Source organism: Haplochromis burtoni, unplaced genomic scaffold (genome assembly GCF_018398535.1).
Source record: "Haplochromis burtoni strain Fernald_Lab_line unplaced genomic scaffold, NCSU_Asbu1 Contig_8, whole genome shotgun sequence".
In the NCBI taxonomy this organism is placed as follows: Eukaryota; Metazoa; Chordata; class Actinopteri; order Cichliformes; family Cichlidae; genus Haplochromis; species Haplochromis burtoni.
The window spans coordinates 1,805,795-1,828,519 of NW_024582369.1; the positions used below are offsets into that span (position 1 = coordinate 1,805,795).

Below are 22,725 nucleotides of genomic sequence, written 5' to 3' on the forward strand. Positions count from 1 at the left end.
GGGGGGGGGTATATCAAGATCTCTGTCTAAATAAATCAATCTGGGTAAATTCCCAGATGATTAAACATGCAAATATTTTGCTGGTAATACCTGAAATGAGTAAAGAAAATCAACAGCAGTGAAGTGAAGATGAGTGAAAAAGCAACCAACGAACCATTGGATATAAACAGAGAGTAGCAGGTTTACTATGTTCAGCAAAGACTTCCCAGCCCCACAGAACTTAGTGTGCTGGAGATGTTGGAGTGACTCCCTTATGTTTGACTGACACTTGCATCAGCAATGCTCAGTACAGAGAGGCCTCAAAGGAAACAATAATAAGAACAGCACACAGGACCTGATTAGATGAACTCCACAAGGTGGGAATGCCATATTCCTGTCTGTATTATAGTTGCTGTCACATCCCAGGCTGATGTCCATGAGCTATAGATGTCTGGATTTGTATTAATGTGTTTAAATGTTTCGTTTTTTTGATACAAACAAGTATAAAAAGTACACCTTTTGCTTTTTTTTTAGGAGTACATTTTCCATTATAGTACCTATAACAGTTATAATAGAATGATTCATTTCCGGTTATGAAGCCAGTCGGGGGAGGAGGATGTTATGAAGCAGAAGCTAACCGTTCATGGAAAAGGTTGACATTAACAAGTTTAACACAGCTGACAAAACACACTCAGCCCACGGTAACTTTGAGCTGTCACCTGTATCATATAGTTTTAAATGAGTGGATTGTCAAATGTTATGGCAAAATGGATTAACACAGGGAACATAAACTTCTGCACACAAGGACACTTTATTGCTTAAAGACTTTGTGGATCTTCTGTTTGGCTGGTTTTCTGAGTTAACAGTAATTCCTGTGCTACTGCGCTGTAAACTAATCCCACAGGAGTCCTGGCAATTAGGTAATAATGTTTCCTCGTGCCCTCTCTCCTGCATAACAGTAGGTCCGTCCCTGGAGGTTTTCTCCAGTTATTTAAATCCTCATTGACTGTCTGCAAACCTCTAACCCAGATATTGATTTTTGGCCAGCATCACTTTGAATGTGTCAGCTGTTTGAATGCATTTTAAATCAAAGCCAACGTTTGCTCTTGCAGACTTCAACTGACATTTTCAAAAAAAAGGTTCACGGGGTCTCTGATGAGAAAGCTCTTCCACTGATGTTTTCCATCCTACAAAGAATCACTGATCTGCAGTGGGTCTGTGTTAAGTACAGGGATACAGAAATCCAATACAAAGGGTGCTTGAATGCCCGATTTATAAATTGAATTGGAGGGTAAGGGGATACAACACCTTACCTGTCTCCTTATAAGGTGTCATTTGAGTCATTATTGTATTCTTATATATTAACCAGAGATAAGTTTCTTATGTTTTTTTCATGTTGAGAAGGTATCTCTAAAAACCAGAGAATATATTTTGAATTTTGTGACAACGCTTAATGGTTAGGGATTCTAGTGGATCATCCTACAAAGTATTTATTTCCTTCAAAATAGTCTTTAGTTTCTTTACAGCAGGACTCCTTATATATTCAATTCAGTTCAATTCAGCTGTATTTATATAGTGCTAAATCACAATGAGTTGCCTCAAGGCCCTTTATTGTAAGGTAAATACCCTACAATTATACAGAAAATAGCAAAAACCCCAGATGACCCTCTATGAGCAACTGCTTCGGTGACAGTGGGAAGGAAAAACTCCCTTTTAACAGGAAGAAACTTCAGGCAGAACCAGGGAGGGGCAGCCATCTGCTGCGACCAGCTGGGGGTCAAAAAACCAAACATAAAGGTTTTCATAGGACTGTGCACTCCTGTGAAATATGAAGTACATGCTTATTGCTTCCATAGGAGCCAAGTCGTGCTAATCAAATGCACTTGATTAACTGATCCTCAGCAAGTGTGAGCATCTCTATAAAAAAAATAACTTTGCTGGTCTGAAGCATTCAGGTCTACATTAACACAATGCCACTATCCAAGAGGGGTCATCCCAGCAAATTTACAACAAGGTCGGAGCATGCAATGCTCTGAGAAACTGGAAAAACAAACCAAGAGTTAGATGTTTAGACTCTTATTTAGTGTGTTAAATGTTAAAGCTCATGACAGTACAAATAGAAAAACACTGACTATGGTTATACTATGGTTTACTTTGAAGGATTGCCACAGAGAAAGCTTCTCTCTAAAAATAACATGGCAGGATGGTTTAGGTTTGAAGAGATGAATCTGAACCAATGACAAAACATCTGGAAAAATGTCTTTCAGACACATGAGATGTTTGGCCATAGTGCACAACACCACATTAGGTGAAAATCACACAGCTTATCAGTACAAACTGTGAAGCACGGTGGCGGAGGGGTGACCCACCACCTTGTGGAAACCTTGTGCACTAAAGTAAGGTTAAGACAATGAGCACAGCCGTGAATCTACACCAGAATGGCTGAAAAAGAAAAGAATCAAGGTGTTACAATGATCCAGCCTGAATGAAATACTGTGGTGGGACCTTAAAATAGCTGTGCATAAACAAATGCTCGTAATCCTTAAAGGCAATATGGTTAAGAGGAGTAGCCAAATTCCTCCACAATGACGTGAGAGACTGATAAAACCAGCCAGAAAGCAATTACGTCAAGTTATTTTAAATTATTGCTTTTAAAGGTTGTGCAAGGGGCCTATGGGAGTCCTGAAACCTTCCTTTTTTATATAGGACTACATTATTTTTGATACCACATTAGGGATTTTCACACGGTGAGAGCAAAGCTTCTCACAGGTTCTCAGTCGGTGACATTAAAAACAAACCAACAAACAAAAAATCTATTTGACATTTTGTGTTTGATTTTGTTTAATGTGTCCTTTCTTTTGTCCTCACCGGTTCCCGTGTAGGAAGTAGAAAGCATGTGGTCACTCTAAGTTTGATTGTGGATGGTGAAAGAAAAACGAAACCCATGTCTACACAAAGGATGTGACCATATTTTTACACCTTGGAGTTATTTGGAGGGTGTGATTTATATAATAAGTGAATCATAAAAAAATGTCATGCCACCTTTTTATTAGTCAGCTAGGCATCTTGTTCCTTTCCAAGCATCTCAGCTCAGCCATGGTGACTTATTTATTTCCCCACCAAGCAGCAGAGTAGGCTATTACATCAAATATTAAGGCTACCTATTCTAGAGCCGAATAGATTGACTGTGCCTGTAAACTTTTACAAACTAATTATAGACTTTAGGTGAAATATTTGCCACTTTTCTGACTGTCCAGAGCAATTCATGAAAGCCGAATGTCAGGCTGTGCAGCTGTGCGTCATGACCAGGCAGATGTCACTTCAAGGTATAAAAAAGATTAAGGAGGGATGTCCCATATGGAAAATGCAACTCGCTTTCATTCCTTCCTTGCGTCACGGGGGAAGGAAGCTGAGGTTAGAGAAAACAGACTCAAGTAAAGGAAAGTGAGAAGCCCTGTTTACATGCAGCAAAAGGTTAGAAAGGTCAGATTTTTCAAAAGCTACATTTTCTATAACTACTGTGGAGATGTTTTTAAAGTTATCCCCTTTCAAAGTGGGTCTTTTCTGGGTGGGAAACGCACATCTCTGAAAAAACAAGACAGAGCGATAGAGCGTGCGTTTTCAAAAGTATTCATTTATCTGGCCATGGCCTCAGCAAGTAAATAAAATATACCTCTTGTCATGGATCAGGGCTTTAAAGGCCATACTGGCTAATACTTAAACTACTTAAGCTACAGGTTAAAGAAAGTTTAACAAAACGCCTACAAGGTTCTTTATCCCAGGATGAACTTTTTTCACACCATCAAATCCCATAGCATAAGCTTCAGAGAAAAACTGCTCTGGCTTTAAGCCAGGCATGAGCTTGCCTCAGGCAAAGCGATGGACCCTGGTTCATCACACAGCAGGCGAGCACAGCTCAAGAGTGGTGTAGACGTGTGCATTAGAATTTAGCTTATAAAGATATAAACATGCTGTCTGCGAGTCCCAGACCTTTAGAGAGTTTTCTTTTTATTATAGCTTAGTTGACACATTTATTACTCAGATGATTATTATGATTTGACTCATAAATGACTGCTATGCTTTTCTGGCATTCGCTAATCCTTTGTCATGTCTCCAGCTGTTCAGCTAATTCTTTTCACATTTGTTTTTGTGAGGGGGCTTCTTTTTTTCTGGCGCGAATTCTTTGTTCTCAAACTGTGAGTAATATGTATTTTCATTTGAAGAATTTTATATCTCATAAAAACAGCAGATGCATAAAGTTAGGATATTTGGATTGGGGTGATGAGTGGATGTTTATGTATACTCATCAAGGGAATACATTTCATGGTAAATGTGGGAATTGTTCTTTTTCCAGGGGTCAGTGGTTGTGCAGCATACATCTTTAATGACTTTTAAAAACAAGAATTAGGTGCACAAGTTTAAACTTGTTTTGGATTTTCCTGTAACTCACACTCGGTGAAAGTTAACACAAACTTGCGGCAGAGGTAGCACAGTATTGCCCCATCATCAGAAGGTTGGAAAGTCGGGAGTTCAAATCCATCGAACAGCTACCCTTGAGCAACACACTGCTCACCGGGCACTGGATTAGTAGCTGCCCACTGCTTCACTGAATGAATGGGTTAAATGCAGAGGACTAAGCCATTTCCTACGGTATTAATAAAGTATGCATTATTATTATTAAACTGTCCGCAGTGAAGCGAGTTTTACATTACCATGATGGTGAAGGTGCCAATCAAAAAGAAGCTCCTACTCCAAAATCAACATCTTCATCCTTGACTGAAATATGCAGCTGCCAACATGAACCAGCCTAATGCCTTCTGAAGAAAGGTTTTATGATCAGATGTGACACAAATGGAGTTATTTGGCCGCAATCAATCCAGAAGCATGTTTGGAGGAGTAGAGGTGAGGCTTTCAAAACTCAGAACACTGTACCAAATGTCAAGCATACTGGTGGGTTCTCTCTGGGTACTCCGGTTTCCTCCCACAGTCCAAAGACATGCAGTTAGTGGGGTTGGTGGGGTTCGGTTAATTGGTGATTCTAAATTGCCGATAGGTGTGAATGTGAGTGCGAATGGTTGTCTGTCTCTATGTGTTGGCCCTGGCGACCTATCCAAGGTGTACCCTGCCTCTCTCCAGCTGGGATAGACTTTGTTTGATGTGTGTAGCGGCAATTTTCTGACCTTTTGCTGCTTCTGCATGAAGTTTCTGACTCCTGCTTTTTTAGGATGAACCTAGATCAAGATCAAACATGACGAATAACACAAATTAGAGATTAAATTAAACATGGCTCAACATCCATCCATCCATCCATCCATTCGCGTCCGCTTATCCTGTTCAGGGTCGCGGGGGGCGCTGGAGCCTATCCCAGCTGTCATAGGGCGAGAGGCGGGGTACACCCTGGACAGGTCGCCAGTCTGTCGCAAGGCTAACACACAGAGACAGACAACCATTCACTCGCACATTCACACCTATGGGCAATTTGGATTAACGAATTAACCTATCCCCACTAAGTGCATGTCTTTGGACAGTGGGAGGAAGCCGGAGTACCCGGAGGGAACCCACGCAAACACGGGGAGAACATGCAAACTCCCTTTTTTTTTTGCTTTTGCTTGCCATCACCAGTGTGTGAATGTGTGTGTAAATGGCTCAACATATTCAAGTGAAATATTGGCCTGAGTTCTCCACGGCTCTAATAGAGTAAAAAAACACACTGATGTCCAGTCCATTTATGGGTTTCTCGATCCAACATGGCAAGGGTGCAGTCTTGAAAGGTCACATAAGATTGGGACCTGTCTGTATTTTGGGGTCAGGTGTTCCTCATTTTCCTATACCTCACAGCTTCCAAGTCCTTCTGGAAAAAGAAATCAACATTGCGAACAAGCTTGTCTCCTGATGGGAGCATGAAGTGCTGAGAAATCCCCTGGTAGCTGCGTTGACTTTAGATTTGATCAAACGTGGCTTCCCAAATCATCACAGAGAGTGTGAACACACTGGACTTCTGCTTGTCTCTGCTTTTCCTTCAGACTCCAGGACCTTTAATTTCTTTTTTTTCCTTCTTTTTTAATTTAAAAAGAGGTATTGGACCACACTGTGGTTGCCGTCTTCCTCGTGACTGTGGTTGCCGGTACAGAATTAGACCAAGAGAGGCTGGATTACTGAAATTCTTTCGTTCTTTTTTATATGTATTTTGTTTTTTTTGTTTTTTGCATTTATTTGATTGTACAGTGGAGAGACTACAGGTTAGCTGGAAAGAAAAACGTGGGGACCAGGTGCAGGAAATTGCCTCAGAGTAAATTCAAACCCAGGCCTATGTGTTATCCTGGTTGCATATGGGCCACCTGCTTGATTCAGTGACCTAAACTAGTCCCCCGGGTATTACTGGGCTTTAAATGGATTGGCACCTTCATACCTCTCCGACCTTTTCCACCTTTATGTTCCATCCTGTGCTCTACAATCTTAGGACTCTGGCCTTCTAAAGGTTCCTAGAACCAGAAAAAAGACAGTTGGGGAGCGTGCTTTTTCTTTTCGTGCCCCATTCTTGTGGAACAACCTCCCTCAAGATATTAGGCAGGCATGCTCTGTGGAGGTTTTTAAAACTAAGTTGAAGACACATTTGTTCACCCTATCTTACATGTCTTAATTCTATGGCTTTTAGTTTAAATTTAAATTCTTATTGTTTTTAACTTCTATTGTGTTTTTACTTGTACTGCTTTTTATCGCTTTTATTCATTCATCTTTGTAGTTTCAAATAGCTGTACAGCACTTTGTTTGAAAGCGCTTTATAAATAAAGTTATTATTATTATTATTATTATTATTATTATTATTATTATTATTATTACTGAATTCTGATTTTCATGAGCTGTGAGCCATAATTTGAAAAAAGGCTACACATGTTTTAGTTTACATGTAATGAATATAGGAAATACACAATCTATATTTTCTATCTTTTCAAATTAAATTATGAACCAAAATATACCTTCACAATAAAACTTTGGTTTCAGACCTCATCTCTTCCATTAAGTTGCATTTTGAGTTTATTTGAAAGAAAAATAAACTGGTAGTAATCAGAATTACACATTTCTTGACTATTTTCCACATTGTACACATGGTTCTGATTTTCTTTGATTCTGATCTCGTTCTCTGGCTCAACATTTTTCTGAACTTAAGACAGGATGCTCTCTATTGAACCCAGCAAGGAATTTAATTTTCTGCATTTAACTAACGCCTAGAACCACAGCAGTGGGAAGCCTGTGCAGTGAATTAACATGGCATGTTTTGATGGCAACCAGTGTTTCCAGAGTAAACTACAGATCACTTCCACCAAGCCGGGTTCAAACCCAGAACCTCCTGTCGGTTAACAGGAACGTGGACTCAAATACTGGACTCAGACACTGGCAGCAGTTTACAGATTTTATTCATAGATAATACTGAAACAGAAATAATTAACTCTGGTAAGGGCGGCTCAACAGGGACATGACAGGGGATTCTTTTTGCAGCCCCTCTCCTGCAAAAAGAATCCCCTGTCATGTCCCCTACAAGAAGGGATCCTGGTAAGTTAAATGGCAAAAGTTAAATCAAGGTAAATGGGTGGAACAGAATTTTAGAATCGTAACTCCACAATTGCGTTATACATGTACAATGATAATGAAAGATTCATTTTCCAAACCAAGGATTCCAGCCAGTGTGAAGAAAGCAGTCCTTCTTGATGAGATCTTCCAGGAGAGATCTTACTGAATAAACCAGCTTCAGTTAACTAAAGGGCAAACAAGAGAATCAGATTACTGATAGCATATTCTAAACAGGACAAATGAGTTCAGCACTGGGCCTGATTACCCCCATTGGTGACAATGATTTGATGAAGAATGTATGTACCAGCCAGTCCTTAAATGCTGCCTTAAAATCCAACAGAAAATCCAACCCACCACTAACACTGAGACTGAGACAGAAGAAAAAAGGAGCAAACTCTCCAGGGCCAGCTGGGACCATGACACTTCCCCGCTGTAGGGCAACAGCGCTGACCTAAGAGTAGCAGTTGAGGAGCATCAGACATAAATAGAAATAGAAAAAAATCTAGGAAAGACTTGACACAGGACCTGAGAGATGCACCTAACCCTTCAGTTGATCCATTTAATGTTCTCTGAAGCCTCATCAGAAATACTACAACAATTCTGCTGAATTCAGGAGTGTTTCAAAGTGTAGCATGGACTGAAGCAGTGATAGTATTTCGCGCTCCCAAGGCATCTCCCAAAGGAAATCTCAGGAAGTAAAAGGCAAGGCCTTTCTCCAAAAATGCCTGAAATTGAAAATAAAGAACATCTATAAAGTTTGAGAAGTTGGCAGTGTGATATTTCATCTGTCGTTCCAAAAGCAAAATGCATCTGCAAAATCAACACCTGTATCAAAATTAGAGTCAGCTTTATTACGACTACTTGCCAGATAGACAAGGACAAGGTCATGTCCTTATTTTCTTAGCTTACCTTTTTCACTTATTTCAAATTCTTTGAATGATTTAACTAGTGTTAACCAAGATCCTGGTTCTCTGCTCCTGCTTGCTGTGAATTGCATTTGAGCCACAAGAGGCTGCAATTTGGTCACAAATAAGATGGCTTGTGCTACCTTTGAATTAGTGCTAATTTTTGCCCTACAAATAAGCCCTATTTTAGTTTAGAGTAAATAAAAAAAGCTGAGAATTTCGCTTCTTTTATGTGAAAACAATATTTTGAGGTGACTCTACTGCACATTGATGGCTCTTACTGAGCCTCAGATCTTCCCAAAGAGCTCAGCTGAATGCCTGTTTAATAAAGCTAATAAAGCTGTGAGGGATGTTAATAATGAATCTGCACTTTTTTTTTTTTTAAGTATTTTTGCTCTCCTGTGGTATAATGAAATATTCCGCAGTGGTGTGCTTGTAGGATGCAACGACTTATCATCAGCAGTGATATTTATGGAGGTTGCTTTGAAATGGTCACTCGGGCTTGTAATGGCATGAAGCTAGTGGGTGAGGCATATTAAACAAGATATATTCTTGCTTTATAATATCCTCAAAGTCACTTATGCAGACAGGCATTGCTCTATACATTACTGTATAATTGTAAGTCTGTCAGTCTTAGGTCAAAACAGTTGTTTATATTTAATGAAATCTGAATATAGTCGACATGCATTTGAAAAAAAAGGCTGTAACTCAAAAGATCTGACATAAATAAGAGAGGGGACTCCTTTGTTCGACATTTAGTCACCTCTGTCCCCCCTGGAAAACCATTAAACGAAGAGGACTTCTCCCAGGAGCCCGGCATTCCTCACATTCCTCAGGTCTGATGTCAGAGTAGAGGGGGGCGGCGCTCAGGAGGGGACGGCGCTGTTGCGTTCAGGTCCTCTTTGAGAGTGCGATCTCTGAGGTGTGTATGTGTGTGTGTGTGTGTGTGTGTGTGGGGGGGGGGGTGCAAATGAGTGGAGAAAACGGCACGTCCAGTCTCATAGCCCAGTTGTCTCCTGTGGTTTTTTTTTCTCAGCCTACTGCATATGACGCAAGAGCTCAAGCAAGAGCAGTAATAATTTAACAATACGAAAACCCTCCAAAACCTTTAAACTCCATAAGTAAAATAATTCATTTTCGATGCTTTGTATTATTGTGTTTATTCAAAATTAGATTAGGTTATTTTGTCCTATCTTATTTTAATGTAAGAAAGCCTGCCTCAGATTAGGCTACTGCAGTCTATCCAAGCAATTGTATTCTAAACGTAAAACTGCAATTTTTCACCAACTTACTGAGACTTATTTTAATTAAAGCTTGCACAAAGGTCGTGGGCAATCACTGCAATCCACTAAGACTGTATTAAGTGTCATAATTACAAGCAGGCCTGCCAAATTCCCACCTTACTGTTTCTGAGTACATTTAGATAAATTCAGTCTTTCCTTCGATTTCTTAATTTGAAAAATGTTATAAATTAATTAATTAAAAAGAGAAATACTCACATATGATTAAAAAATAACAAATACTCTTAATAAAAAGAAAAACTTTAATTTGACAATTAATTAATACGTTTTTTTCTTTCGGTCCCTTGTGAACTTCGGCCTCTTGGGACGTTCAACGTAAAGCTCATTTTTCCGATGCCGTCTTCAGCTTTTGAACGTAGCTGCAGCAAGCGCCTCTCTCAGCCTGTCCTGAACGCCTCCATTGGGCTAGAGGGACCACTATAAACATACGAAGAGTCCCAGCGAGAGAAGACCACGTCGCTTTATCCAAGTCGTACAACTTTTTGTGACTGTTTGTGTTCCCTAGAAAAAAGGAAAAAAAGGCAACAAAACTGCGAGAAGAAGGAGGCTCAGGATTTGGTCTGCCTCTGCGACTTTTGTGGTTGTTGTAAAGGTTGAGCTCATTTTGATGTGAGAAGACGCAGATTTTTCTTGTTCACGCCGGATTTTTATACTTTTTTTAAAAATATATTTTTTAAAGTTAGTTAAATAACTTAAGGTGGATTATCTGATTGCCGTGAGTTCCAAACCTCGACAAGCAAAGAAGAGTTTATTCAGCTGGGAGAAGAAATCGGCATGTAGCGCAGGATCAGGGGTGAGTTCTCCTGCATGGGGGGAAAAAAAGCGAAAATCTACCTCAGTTAAAGAGTTCAGTTTTGCTCTTCATGGTTTCCTGCAGATCTGGAAGTAGATCCAAACTCTTGTAAAGTCCACAGTAGGAGTGCTTAGATGTAGGCCAAATGACTTGGCCACGTAGGGCAAAAAGGAGATCCAAACTATTTTAATGCCCCCCTTTCTCCTGCACATAAACATGCATCACCATCACAGACAGAGCCTCTAAATCCCCCTCTACATCTAATAAGATGGTAGTCTGTGCGATTCCAGAGAAACTAGGAAGTTGGAGAACCTGTGTGTGGCTGGAAAACCGCTGAAAGATTCCCCGGAGTTAATGAAGTAATCATGAAATCACACGACTGAACAGGGCTTTGGAGACCCGAGAGCCCTCTGTAAGACCCAGTTTGGGTTTGGGCAGTGGGCTCATGCCATATGGAGTGCGCAACACCTGGAATATTTATTTATTTCTAATTTTTGCATGTGTACATTACATTTCCATAATCGCTGAGAGAGAGTGCGTCTGTAAATTCACCTCGTTGAATTGTATTAAACAAGCTTGGTGGCTGAATGGTGTGTTTGAGTATGAGCAGCCTTCCTCTATAAGATGATGATGGACTGATGTCCTCACACCCTGGCTGCAAACTGTGTGTACATGTTTGTGTAAAAAAGAAAAATGTGTTTGAACATGCACCTTGGACAACTAGCATTACTGTAAAAGGGGAGTAAAGGCAACACAGCATAGCTGCTGGAGGCGTAGGGTGCACACACACACACACACACACACACACACACACACACACACACACACACACACACACACACACACATCTGGCTGTCTTTATAAGCTCAAAGGCATGCTGCGTAAATTACATGGTGCCCGAGCAAGTGGCTTGGGTGTACACAGCAGTTTTAAAACACTGGTGGAGATTTTTAAAGGCCTAAAAGGCAGAGTAGAAACCTCCATCCATGCTTCTCTTTTGTGCAGTAGAGAGTCACAAATCTCATTTGTCTTTCAGTGCCATTTTTGGCACTCTATTTCCTGCTTTTTATTCAAGGAAAGTTGCTGAAATGTTAATTCCCAAAAGGGGTGTTTTGTTGAAGGTCAGCCCGGTAAGATCATAATAGGTGTTTACTGCTTAATGTGAGCCTGCGTCTAAAAGGAAAAGTGGCTATTGTTTGTGTAGCCAATGGTCATTTGAGTCTAGTGGCCATTTGATTACGGTGTGGTGCAAACATACCTGTAATTTTGGTCAAGTGCTCACACTGCACCACAGGAAGAGAGGGGGGAAACAGGCAGCAGCAGCAGTTATTGTAGTTATTGTTATAACATTTTAACCAAAGTGGAAGAAATGCATAGGATTCCTTCGTAGTCAGCTTGTGGTTCACTTCTTATTTTACACCATAGCTGCACTGCAGTAGAAAATGGAAGGGGTGAAGAAGGCTATGACCTCTTTTTTGTGATTAAAGTGATTACATGTCCAAGGCATTGACTTAAATACAGATGAAATTAATCTGCAATGAAAATAGTTGTTAATCTGCTGATAGCTTCTTCGGCCATACCCAGTATAAAACACTCACATGTGCAACCAAAAGTCTCACATCTAATAGTAATGACACTGTAGTGCATTTTACATAAATCAAGTGTTTCAGTGTGTAAATATTAGTCCCCTATATCACCTTACATGCTAATACTCTACCTTTAAATATACTTTTTGTGTTGGAAAAATTGATGTTTAGCAGTTATTTCTTGTCCTTGCAATGCTTTTAACTTTAGTTGTATACAAAGACTGTATTTAAATGATGGATGTAAGCACCTCTATGCCACCCTTCACTTTGTGAAGTCCTGTTTTGAAGCCTCGATGCTAGTCATTTGCCTTTGACTATGTTGCCGTTTTGGTGTGAGAAGTGACCGTATTTGGATGATTAGGTGAAGCTCTGACTTCTTAGATGGGTTGTTTTGGTTCTTTTAAGCCCACACAGAAAATTATGTTGCATTGTTTCACCTCAGCCGGTCGTGCACCTCTCGATTTCTGTAAACTGGGTTGAAGACACAAGCGTACAATCGTGTCAGCTTTTAACACCATTTTAATGATGTATCACTACAGTAGCTCCAACATTGGGAGATGTTGGAGCAGTTTGGAAAAACAAGACTTTTTGGGGGGAAAAGCTAAAGAAAACAAGATGTTTCTAATCCTGAATTTACAATAGGTAATGGATTCTGCACACTGCAGGTGTGAGGGGAGTTTATTCCACAAATGACCCACACTAAATCCTGCCTCATCTTGTTTTCTTCTATTCCTGGGAATGTCAAGTAAACCTGTTCCTAAGAGGCCCAGAAGCCTCATACCCCTCAAGTAGGTCAGCAATATATTTATGCTTTATAAACCATTAGCAGAATTCTAAAATCAATCTTTTTACACACAGGAGGCCAATGCAACGAGTTCAAAATTGATGTAATATGATCCATTTTCAGCATTTTGAAATAGCTGCAGCTGATTAATTGATGTTTTATTAAGTCCAGTAAAAACTCCATTACAGTAATCTAGCCTACTGAAAACAAGTGCATGAATAAGCTTTTCAGTTCCTTTCTTTGCCACAAGACCCTTGGTGAATGAGTGAAGTGTGAATCTATTCCCACAAGGTGCCAGCAGCAACAGCAGCATTAAAGCAGAGATGCAATATAACATCGAGTGACACAGCATAAATCAAATGTAAGCACAAAAAGCTAATGTTTTCCTGCAAATTATAAGTAAAAGTAGTACGTGACCGCTTAACACTTCACTTTAACAAGAATTAAAGTAACTTAACCGTGTAAATTTTCAGGATTTTGCACAACAAAATGTCAACATTTGTTTACATTTGGGTTGCACATCACTGGCTGCTGGCATCTCCTCCTTTGTAGCCTGCTTGTATTAGATGTCATGTTTTTTGCCTCATGTGGTGGAGCAAGTTTGTTGTCTTCATCTTTAGCGGGAGCAGTTTTTTTTCCACGTAGCTTGTAAAGAGCTTTGTTTGAAATTTGTGAAGTAGCTCCTTTTAAGGTACCTGGGCTTGGATCACATAAAAACGTATAGAGTCTTTATCGCGAATGATATGATCATTAAAATGATCATGCCTCTAACTTTGAGCCCCAAAAAAGTGACCCCCATGCAGTTGTAGTGAAGGATGAGATGTGCACTAGAGACTGAAACAGTTTCTTCTACGAGGCTGTAAACATGTTTATTTCTGCTGTAAAGTTGGACATTATAACATGTGAGCCTATGGGGATTTGCAGGCTTTTAAAGAATGCCTCAAGTGGCCACTCGAGGAACTGCACTTTTTAAAACCTCCCGTGGTGGTACTACCAAGCTAGTTCTAAAGAAGTATTAAAGTTTTACCAATCAGCTGTGCTGGGTCGGTATCAGTAACAATACTGAACTTCTACCTAGGAGCAGAAACGCTCATGAATGAACATAAATCACTTACTTACCAAGAAAGCAGCTATTGTTTACAAAATTTCTATAAAAAGCTAACAAAAGTGATGTTACTGTGAAGTAATAATATAATGGCTGGCTGTAGGTGCAGCGTATGACTGTGAGGAATATCTCTTGTGCATGTGGTGAGTGTATTCAGTCATGCACGGATGCTTTTGTCAGATTTGTGCTCTCTGTGAGCGCTCTGTTCTCTCAGCCCAGCAGACAACAACAGAGTAGAGAGCGTGCTGCGACCTGTCCAACTCTCCCACACTCCACCAGGTGTTTTTCGTGCTAGGTGTCAGTCACTGCTAGCCCTGCCGCCCACACTTAATAGGTTTGACCCCCGCTACCTCTGAACAGCCCAGAATTTAAAAACATGTGATTCTTCCTGTGATGTGGGACTCACTGTTCACAGAGTGGTTTGTGAGGAAGTTTGAGCATCAACGGGTGAAATTTTCCATTTGATCCTTCGTTTAAAATGTGACTTTTCCTTCCTTTGAGGCCGTTATGGGTCTTAGATACAGCCGGATGTCAACACGAGCAAAACCAAAGTGTTTCTGCTTTCATAGGCCTGTAAACTCAGTGCTACCGACGTCCCCGTTGGCTCCTGGGGGCTCAGCCATGAGAAAATACTGAGTGGCTTTTGGGTGATTGAGCTTGTGTGTGTGTGTGGAGTTGTATTTGTGTGTATGGTTGTGAGACTGTGATGTGGTTCCCAGGAGGAGATGAAGAGGAGGGGGTTATGGAAAATGTGAAGAGCATTGCGGTTTGGCTGCTGCAGACTCGGTGGCTGACGATTGATGGTCCTGTGTTTTTGTTGTTGTGGCTGGGAGCCGCCTGCTATCAGTTCCACTGTCCATGTTTACGCACTCCTTCCTTTCTCGCCATCCTCACCAACTGAACCAACACGATAAGAGCCTGAGAATCACCAGCGTTGTGTCTCCTCTTTCCTTTCTGCTGCCTTTTCCATATCCTTGCTTATCTAAAGCCTTTGTTTTCTCATTCAGGTGCTGGGAATGACTTATATGTGAATTTTGAGGGCACATGTATACACACAATCCAACTCTGTGCCTCTCAGTTAAATATCCAAGTCTGCCTGCATGACATCAGTTCTCCGGTTTGCCTCCTGGAATATGAGTCGGCAGAGGAGCGTCATTGCTGGTTTGGAAAACCAGCATACGGACAGTGTAAAGCATCTGCCTTTGATCCTCCTCCTCCTCGTCATGTTTTAGTGACACTGTTTAGATTTCAGTGCCAGTGGGAAAACATTGGGAAACATTGGGTATTCCCTATCTGTGACTGTCACTACTGTCACTACTGCTACTGTAACTATTGTTTTCCTGCACTTTTCCTTTGTTTCTATGGTATTTCCGGTCGTCAAAAGCTAAATATAAGCAGTTTGGCATCTCATTTGAATTCCAGTTCCGGAAAGTGACGTTATTTTGAGTTTTTTGTGATTGTGACAGTTGTTAGTGCTCACTGGCATGTCTCCTTCACTTGTTTTAAGGTAATGAGTAGCAGCTAAAAAAAGTAATTTAATCTGTTGATTGAAGAGATACACTGGACAAAATTTGCTGATTGCTTAAAAAAAACTTTTTATAGACATATCTTTGCTTGGGATGATTCAAAGAATTAGCAAAACGCACACAAATGTATGTACGAAACTTTGAATCGAAGCTTCGTTTTGAAGGTTTGCCAGTGCGGTGATCCTTTCAGAGCAGTTCTGTGAATTTAAAAACAGGGCCTGATGTCTCCTTCGCTGATAGCAACGGGTATGTAAACAATGTAATTGGCGAGAGTCTGCTCTCACTTAGTGTAACAATTTTCTTCACCCATTTAAGTCCAGGTTGAAGTGAGATAAAGCTGCGCGCGTGTGTGTGTGGGAAGCTGCAGACATGGCCCCTTCGCTGTCTGCACGTCACAACTGTGCGAACGCTTTGCCCTGTGTTTGTGTCACTCTCGCCGCCGTGTCCTCAAGTGTGTTATTTGCGGGTGTGTTTGTCTCGGAGATATGGGGCTGGAGGAGTTAAAAAAAAAAAAAAAAGCGAGCTGGAAAGTGAGAAAGCAGATGCGCTTGTTAGAAACACAGTCTGGTGGCCTGCCTCCACCATCTGTTTGCAGCTGTTAGTGTTTGTGTGAGATATACAGTATGTTTGTGTCTGTGCAGGGTGAGTGAGTGGAGCCTGTGTGCGGGGAAGAAAAAGGAGATGCATATATATATATATATATATATATATATAATTTTTCTCTTTTTAATAAAGTATTTTTTTAGGTGTAAAAGTGAGCACACACACACACACACATCCTTTGGGTCAGACAAAAACACACATGGCCAGAGTGTCAGATGACAACAGAGAGGGGCCTGATCCACAGTGCCAATGTCCCTGAGACGTGTCTGGAGAATAATCTCTGTAGTACTGTGCTTTCTTCAAATGTCTATGACAGGGCATTAGATCCACATTAAGAAAACACATGACTGCTCATTAGGAGTAACAAAGTCAAAATTTTGAGCAAAAAGTCAAAATATTATTTTAGAATAAAGTCAAAGTTCAATTCAATTCCGTTCAATTCATTTTTATTTATATAGCGCCAAATCACAACAACAGTTGCCTCAAGGCGCTTTATATTAGTAGACCCTACAATAATACATACAGTGAAAAAACCCAACATATGACCTCCTATGAGGAAGAACTTTGGCGACAGTGGGAGGGAAAAACTCCTTTTTAACAGGAAGAAACCTCCGGCAGAACTAGACTCACGGAGGGACGGGGCCATCTGCTGCGACCGGTTGGGGTGAGACAACGAAGACAGGATAAAAGACATGCTGTGGAAGAGAGCCAGAGATTAATAACAAGTGTGATTCAATGCAGAGAGGTCTATTAACACTTTTAGTGAGAAAGGTGACTGAAAAGGAAATACTCAATGCATCATGGGACTCCTTCAGCAGTCTACACCTATTACAGCATAACTATAAACTGTGGAGATTGACGTTGCTTTACCCTCTATAAAATGCCTTGTGTAGATGACTTAGTGAAGTTTTACTAGAATCAGTTTTAGTAATAAGTAAACTACAAAGGAAATTACAATGTAACAAGTTTTTTCTTAATGTGGCCTTAATACTCATTGGTAAATATCAAAAGATGGCAAAGTTTATGTTTTAGTCCTGTACAGATTGTCCAGTCTGTACACCAAAGGCCAGTCAGACAAATACTGCACGTGTCTCTCTACATGAATGGAATGAGTACAGTGCTTTTTCAGATTTCGACATCTGCATACATGTCTTAACATCACCATTGCAATAATGAGGTGTTAGTGATAATACAGCCACATGGGCTACTTTGGTGCATTTTTAATCCACACATGAAACGAGCAGCAGCGGTGATTGTAAATGACGTTAGTCTAGTTTTAGTCAACTGGGAGCATGGGAGCTAGCTGTATGCAGCACTGTTTCCTGGGGGCATATCATATGCGTGTCTAACCTTACACCACAAGGAAGTTACTTCTGATTGGATCGCTTCCAAACTTGTCGCACCTTTCTACACAGCTTGATTAGATCTGATTACATCTCGTGTCATATTAGTTTTTATTTAGTTATCGTCTTGTTTTTGTCAGGAGGAAAAAGGCGGCACCAAGAGGATCGTGTGTGTGGCTAATAAACAGAAAAACACCTGAGGAGCAGCACTAATATTAACTGGGGCAGCTGGATAAACAACTGAAAATTCACCTTGTAGTAGCTGTTTAGGTTGATATTACCACCAGAGAATGAACCTTATGTCGCGAGAACCATTATTTTTAATTGTTGACCTGAACATTTCTTGCAGTGTTCACGTGTTGGAACTTTATTTGTGGTTGTTTATTTGGGTACAAATCACAGATATTCTCTGAATGCCTCACAAACTGACCAAAATGCACATCAGAACAACTTCAAACTCAGTGCTGCTTATCATTAGGTCTCCAGTGATAGTGTGAAGTAGATCGGATAAGCGCTTGTCGAGAAAAGTGAAGGGGACATGGACACACACACACACACACACACACACACACACACACACACACACACACACACACCTTCATTCACTGCTAAGATAATGCTCTGTCCAGGGTCAGCTAATACTCAGACAGACTTTGGTTGAATGTTTCCAGGAGTGTGTGTGGACTTAGAGGTGTGTTTCCCCCAAAACATTTCACTACTGAACTCAACTTTAAGTTAGTGGGCCACAAGAGGATCAGAGTCTTAAGAAGATTTTAGAAATATCAAACAAAATCTGTCAGTATTACCAAATTCTTTTGATTTAGCTGTTCTTGGAGTAGCAGTTCGCTGGGTTACCAGATAGGACAATACAGCAAGTTCACATAATACAAAATAATTTAGGTTAAGTAGGTCTTTGTTGTGACTGTTAACTGTCTGAGTGCTCAAACTATTTGTGAGTTTAGCTGCTGAAAAATGCAAGTGTGTGCTTGTTTTAGCCTTCTATGAAACACTCTATTTGTATTAATTATATAAAAAAACAACCAGTAGTTCCATATTTCTTGATTTATGAAAACCAAATGCTTTAATTAGTTGTAAAAACGTGAATTCTGAGCACAAGTTAGCCGATTTACACTCCAGCTATTCGGTTTAGGTTCACAGACCAAATAGTAAAATGAGTGCGCAGGAGGAAGTGTAATTACGAGCTGTGAAGCACCCATTTGTTTTGCTACAGTGCTTGTGTATAACAGAAGGGTAGCTGGGGGTGTTGGGAGGGCAGCGTTGGTATTTCAGACAGAGACAAGCAACAGAGATGAGATTGATTGAGTTACGCACGCTACACTTGCTTCCTCGCCTCTTGGCGGCCTGCATCTAATGGTCTTAGCAGTAGGTGACAAAGTGCTGTTTTGTTCCCGCTATTGTGTGGACGTGAATGGAGCAAAGCGACACAGGGGCTGGCATGAACCAGAGCAGAGGGGGAGCACGCACGTTAGCAGCTCTGCTCCTGAGAAGACGTTATGTTTAAAATGAGTCTTTGTGATGGTAATGTAAAAGAAATGGATATCGCAATTATGCCTGTTTTGATTGTTTTGATTCTAAGTTAGCAGCTTTAACCACCACCTTTTTTTTTTGGCCTGTAAGTCACAGCATGTTTTGATTTGGTAAATTTTTAGGTGACCCCAGAATCTATCCCTGAGTGGGTAGAGAGGTGACTGGCAGAAAAACACTGCAGCCTGAGGCAAGCTGAGGTTTCTGCAGAAAATAAATCAGTCGAGTTGGGGACAATGCAAGTGAAGGAACATCTACTGGTTTTCTGCAGAAATTCCCCAGCTGAGGAAACCCATGTCAGCATTTCTTAGAAGAACACCAACTCATTTTAAATCCATCTTTTGTCAGCTGCTGACCTGTAGCTGGTTTTCAAATCCCGCCCACTTTAGCAACAGTTTTTACACCTGTCAAGCTTTCTGTTCCAGCTCAATACAAAGGATCTCACTTGAAATTATTTGGAAATGGTCTCAGTTTTTGCATGCAGGACTTTTCTTTTGTTGGAGATTATGTATCGGAATTTCAGGAGCAGGACCACGCCTTCAAACACGCTCCTTCCGGTTGTCATCTATATAGGTTCCCCCAGTTCTGCAAGCTGTTCATTCTCGTTTACGTGCCCCACTCTCCCTACCTCCTTGTTCTCAATTCTTTAACTTCTTCATTTCTATTTAGTGCATGGGGATCTGCCAGGCCCGGGAGTCATTGCCAGTCCCCTTCGAGGCCTTCCCTAAACCGCAGCTCAATTCATGTCAAAGCATTCACTTTTACCTACTAAAACACTGTCAAACCTAAAATGAGGACGTGGCCCCCGCTAGTGAAATGAGTATTTCCTGCTGTGCCCTTGTTTTGATTGTTGGCCTTAAAGGATGGAGAACAGGACAGGTATCTTAGAAGACAATTAGTTCAGAAGCTGATGAGACTCACGGGAGCTTCACGATGATGAAAACAGTTTTTCATGGCTTTGGTATGTGCTTAAATGTTGCTGATGCTGAAGTTTAAACTGTTTGTATTCTTATTTGCCACGTGTCACTTTATAAAAGGCCAGGACTGCTTTTTTTTCTGACACTGCGTCACGCAATCTCGCTGAAGTTGCTGAATTGTTGAGCCCAAACTCAGACGTAGAATCCTGAACCAGTTTAAATACTGCAAAAATGGAAACTCCACAGACAAATTTACTTTACTCACTTAGTTAAAGTTGGTTAGTTAATGCAAGAATCTGCTTTATTTTTTCTTTCTGAGCATAATTGTGTGTGTCCAATTGTTTTGACATCCACAGAGTATGAAAAAAGAACATCCTCTCAATTTGTTTCTTTCTGTATGAATCAGAAAGAAAGCTAAAGTGTAGCACTTTTGCCTAAAGGAGCATCCATTTCATTCAAGCCTTTGTCAGTTAATTTCACACAATGCTTAGTAACCCTATTAGCGGCAGGCATATCTCTTTGCATTTCAGGGCACTCCAGTGCACATCAGTAGCATTTCTTATGTCAGCTACCAGTAAATAAGCTTTCCAGAAAGGAATAGAAGGAATCACTGAAACTACAAAGGTATATGTAGAATGCACTCCAGACACACACTGGTTATGCTCACAGATGTCACGTTTATTTAGGGTTTTATGCAACAACCTGGGTGACCATCCCTTGACCACTACTTTCACTTTTTTTGTGGAGAAACTCGAGGCACTACTAAGCCAGCCAAGGGACCAAATTTGTGCAGACACCTCCGAGGGTGCTTTCTCAGCACCACAACTGACCGGTACAGCCTCTGCATCTCTGCTGACCCCACACCAGTCTGTCTCTCAACCCGTTGCTTCCATCTTCCTTCACCCGGGAGCAAAACCATGAGATACTTAAACTCCTTAACTTGGGGCAGCAACTCCTTGGAGTAGGTCCTCCACCCCTTTCAGTCTTGCCACAGTTGGCTGCAAACGGGAGGTCGTTACCAACAGAGTCCCATCAATACATCTTCTGCTGCCTCTTGGCTGTGCCAAGAAATTTTGTCCCTTTAAAACAGAATCATAGTTACAACAACTATGATAATTCCACCCAATATTGACCCGTGGTTTTCTGGAGAGTTGTTACACCTCTGATATTGTGTAGTGACAAAAGCAGATTGAAGCGTGATGGTAAAAAAAACCAAAAACGTAGGACGCTTAAAACATTTTTAATTAAATACTCTCATTGCTAAATGAGGAAGACACAACTCGTGCACTGCAGCGTCAAATGAGTAGTGTTGATTCTTTGATGCACAAGCACAAAAATGCTTGATTAAAGATGTATCTGACACCAATCTGACAGAGAAAATGCAGACGTTTGTTTGCCATGGTGCTCAGTTAAAAGCATGCAAGACTAAAAGGTCAAATTTCTTCTCGTTTGCTCTTTTCGGCTAGCTCCCGCATAATCGTTTTTATCATGATTGATGTAAATGTGTGTAAAAATGTCATCCCACAATGCGTCTTTCAAAAAACCCCTATATACTTGAGTGGTAATGTGGTTTCTGGACTAAGCACGCACGTTAAAGGGGAAAAAAGCTACTTGATTCCAACTTTTTTACCCCTGTGCAATATCAGTTGTGGGGTAATATAAAAAAACAACAACAACAACAACAACAAAAAAAACATAACAAAAGATGGGAATGGTTTCACATATATTTAGAAAGAGCTCACCCCTCTGAAAAAGAAAAACAAGCCTCTTTCCTCAGTTTTCCCTCTCGTTTCGTCTGTGCCACAAAATTACAATGTGCAAATTCATAAACGTATATGGTGTTTTTGCACGCTGGAAATAAACACGATGGTCAGGAGAAAAAGTCGCTGGAGCAGAACTGAAGCAGGGCATTTTTGTTTTGTTTTGTTTTTTTTCATCAAGGAGTGGGTAAGAGCCCAAACTATTGTCTGTCTTTCTGTCTGGCTTTACTCTACCACACACTCCTAACCAAGCCACTGATTACTAGTTTAGAGTTGCACCAACTGCTGTCTGGTCCTTTGGCTAACCTCTGAGGAACCTGGTGAAGGGGTGTGTGTGTTTGAGAGAGATCTTGTGTATATGTTTGCGGCGTGCCCTGTTGATGCTTGTCTATGTTTGTACACTACACAGTGAAAGTATGCGTCTTTATTTGTGTCTTTGTGTGTTTGTCTGTGTACTTGTTGACAGTGATCTTGGAGGCCTGGGTGCTCGGGAAACACTCTTGAGTCATTTTGGGAAGGTTTTACTGTCAGCCTGTGATGTCACTTACCCTAAGCAGGAGACAGTGGAGAGGGTCGCAGGGTCTGTGGTTAAGGGTCATGTGACGATTGGGGTCAGCGTGCACATATATCCTTAAGCGAAGCTGATTTACTCAACCGATGTAACCCAGTTAGTCACTTGTTGAGGTTAGTGCAAAACGGCCGTTTAAAAAGAAAGAAAGAAAGAAAACAACAACACACTAAGAAGATGATGCCACATTACCGTCTCAGAAGGACTCAGGAGTAAGGAATTTGTTACGGCGCCCAAAGAGGCAAGGCCATTACAAAAGATGAGCGTGAAGCAAGTGCAATTAAAATTGTAGCAAACAACCCGACTCTGTAGCTTCTTGCCCTCTTTCATTCAAGCCTGCCTCCCCTGTGTCTTTTTCTCCTGCTCACTCAGCCTTGTTATACGCACACACGCACACACACACACACACACACACACACACACACACACACACACACACAC

The 22,725-nt window shown here is 40.8% G+C and overlaps 1 protein-coding gene across 1 annotated transcript in view; it reads left to right on the top strand.

The window, feature by feature from the left end:
- Nucleotides 1-10,134: 10,134 nt before the first annotated feature.
- LOC102293523 (protein tyrosine phosphatase non-receptor type 14) overlaps nt 10,135-22,725 on the top strand; it is a 52,764-nt gene continuing 40,173 nt past the window's right edge. Inside the window, exon 1 of the mRNA XM_005914492.3 lies at nt 10,135-10,547. The gene's annotated coding sequence lies outside the window, so the exon portion shown is untranslated. The remainder of the gene's footprint in view (nt 10,548-22,725) is intronic.